This window comes from Cornus florida, unplaced genomic scaffold, assembly GCF_030987335.1.
Source record: "Cornus florida cultivar Cherokee Brave unplaced genomic scaffold, ASM3098733v1 CherokeeBrave_3.0.0_Hap2_Chr07, whole genome shotgun sequence".
Classification (NCBI taxonomy): domain Eukaryota; kingdom Viridiplantae; phylum Streptophyta; class Magnoliopsida; order Cornales; family Cornaceae; genus Cornus; species Cornus florida.
Genome location: NW_026775577.1, coordinates 26,908,288 through 26,910,793, shown reverse-complemented (window position 1 = coordinate 26,910,793; position 2,506 = coordinate 26,908,288). Strand labels below are relative to the sequence as shown.

Genomic DNA, 2,506 nt, shown 5'->3' with positions numbered 1-2,506 from the left:
TTGGATTAGGCTCAAAGGAACTTGTTGGTCCTTTTTCAATGTGGTCTTTGGGCTTCCATGCCCTTTCAAAACAAGATTTTGAAACAACTTTTTTTGAATTCAGGGTTGAAGATAACCCTTTTAAAATTTTGGTATCAAGCAAAGACTCTATTCCTTCACATTTATTAACATGACATTTCTCTATAACATTCACTTCTTCATGCTTGTCAAATGAATTCGGGGTTGGATTGAAGATATTTAACTTCACCTTCATGTGGCCAAATGAGATCTTCATTATCCTTGTCCTACAATTATTATTGGCATTCGCGGTTGCCAAGAAAGGACGGCCAAGGATAACGGGAATTTGGCTCTTAGGATTCGGGACCGGTTCCGTGTCAATGACAATGAAATCAACGGGGAAGAAAAATTTATCAATCTTAATCAATAAGTCCTCAATGATACCCCTAGGCTTTCTGATGGATCGGTCAGCAAGTTGTAAAACCACCGACGTCGGTTTCAAGTCTCCTAAGCCTAATTTGACATATACCGAGTATGGAAGAAATTAACACTTGCTCCTAAGTCTAGAAGAGTCTGATTAATGACATGGTCACCAATGACACAAGATGTAGTAGGTGAACCGAGGTCTTTGAACTTTGGAAGAGTGTTATGTTGCAAAATAGAGCTCACTTACTCGGTCAAGACCATTTTTCTAGGTGCTTAACTTTTGTTCTTCCTCTTTTGAGTGCAAAAGATCTTTTAAAAACTTGGCATAAGCCGGAATTTGCTTGATTGCATCCAAAAGCAAAAGGTTAACCTTCACTTGCCTAAACATATCAATGATTTCATTTGTCTTTGTCTTTTGCATGTCAAGATAAATGGAACCTTTCAAGGCATTCGGAAATGGAGCTTTTGGCTCAAAAACTTTTTCAAAATCCTTTTTTGAAACATCATCAACACAAGAATTTTTCAAGTCATTTTTCAAATCATGCTTTAATTCATCTTTCAAATCATTTTTGAACTCACTTTTCAAATCACTTTTTGACACTTTCTCATTTGAATGATCATGCATATGCAATGAAGGAGGAATAAAATGTGAAACGGGACGGGTGTAAACTTTGGGTTGCACCGGTTCACTCTCTTCATTGGATATACCTACTTGGTTGTCAATGATTCTCCCACTTCTCAAGGCTGTCACCGCATTGACATGCTCTATTATAGGACTTTCCGATAGGGAATGAGTCTCCACAACACATTGTTGCTTTGGTGGGGCATTCAAAGGCATTTTCCCTTTCTCTCTAGCATTTAAAGTACTAGCTATTTGCCCTACTTAGGTTTCTAGCTTAGCAATGGATAGAGAATGAGAATGAATCAATTGAGTGTTCGCCTCTAGAGTGCCTAGAACGGTCAAAACTTTCTCTTTAAAGGCGGGACTCCTATAGTTTCCTTGAGAATAAAATGGTTGATTAGGAAAATGAGAATTAGAAAATTGGTTACCATGGGATTGAAATGATGACCTAAAATCTTGAGAACCTTGGCTTTGCATCAGAGGTGGAACATACTTCCCTTGAAAACCACCTTAGGGAGGGTTTGAGCTTTCCCCTTGGCTTTTCCAAGAAAAGTTCGAATGGTTCCTCCAACTAGGATTGTAATGATTGCCATAGGGATTATTCCCTTGGTTAGTAAAAATAGCATTGGCTTGCTCATGGTTGTCATTTTGCACATGTCAGTGGGGACAATTAGAAGTAGAATGCAAGACACTTGAACAAGATTAGGGGCGGAAGACATTTGATTCGCCGAGTTTTGGTTAATCAAGAATTGATCAAATCTTTGATATAAGGATTTCAACTTAATATAAGCCAACATTCTTCCTTCCTCTTAGATTTCTACCATTTTTAGAAGACAGAGATCTATGCATGGAATTTTCACTCATACTTTCATACAATTGCCACACATCATTTTCATGCTTGTCAAGATAAGAACCACCCATTGATGCATCAACCATACCCTTGTGATTATCCGGTAAGTTTTCAAAGAAATATTGAACTAGTTGCCACTTAGGTATGTCATGATGAGGGCATTTTCTAAGCAAATCATTAAACCTTTCCTATGCCTCATGAAACATTTCCCCATCCCCTTGAGAAAATTCATGAATGGAAGTTCTCATGGCATTGGTCTTTGAAACTGGATAATACTTTTTCAAGAACTCTTGTTGCATTTCTGCCCAAAAAGTTATCGAAAAAGGCCTGAGGTTGTTGAACCAATATTTTGCCTTATCTTTAAGGGTAAAAGGAAAAAGTTTAAGCCTTAACACTTCTTCCGGCATGCCCATGTATTTTACGGTGGAACACACTTCAAGAAACTCATCTAAATGCTTATAAGGTTCTTCACTAGGAAGTCCATGATAGTTTGGAAGCATTTGAATAGTTTGTGGTTCAATTTCATAGTGATGTGCTCTAAATAGAGGCAATTGAATGCAAGTGGGTGCATTGTATTCATTAGGCACATAATGGTCTCTAAATGCAATGGG

General features: G+C 37.7%; 1 pseudogene; it reads left to right on the top strand.

The window, feature by feature from the left end:
- Positions 1-2,039: 2,039 nt before the first annotated feature.
- Positions 2,040-2,137, top strand: LOC132267805 (small nucleolar RNA R71; annotated as a pseudogene).
- The last annotated feature ends 369 nt before the right edge of the window (positions 2,138-2,506 follow it).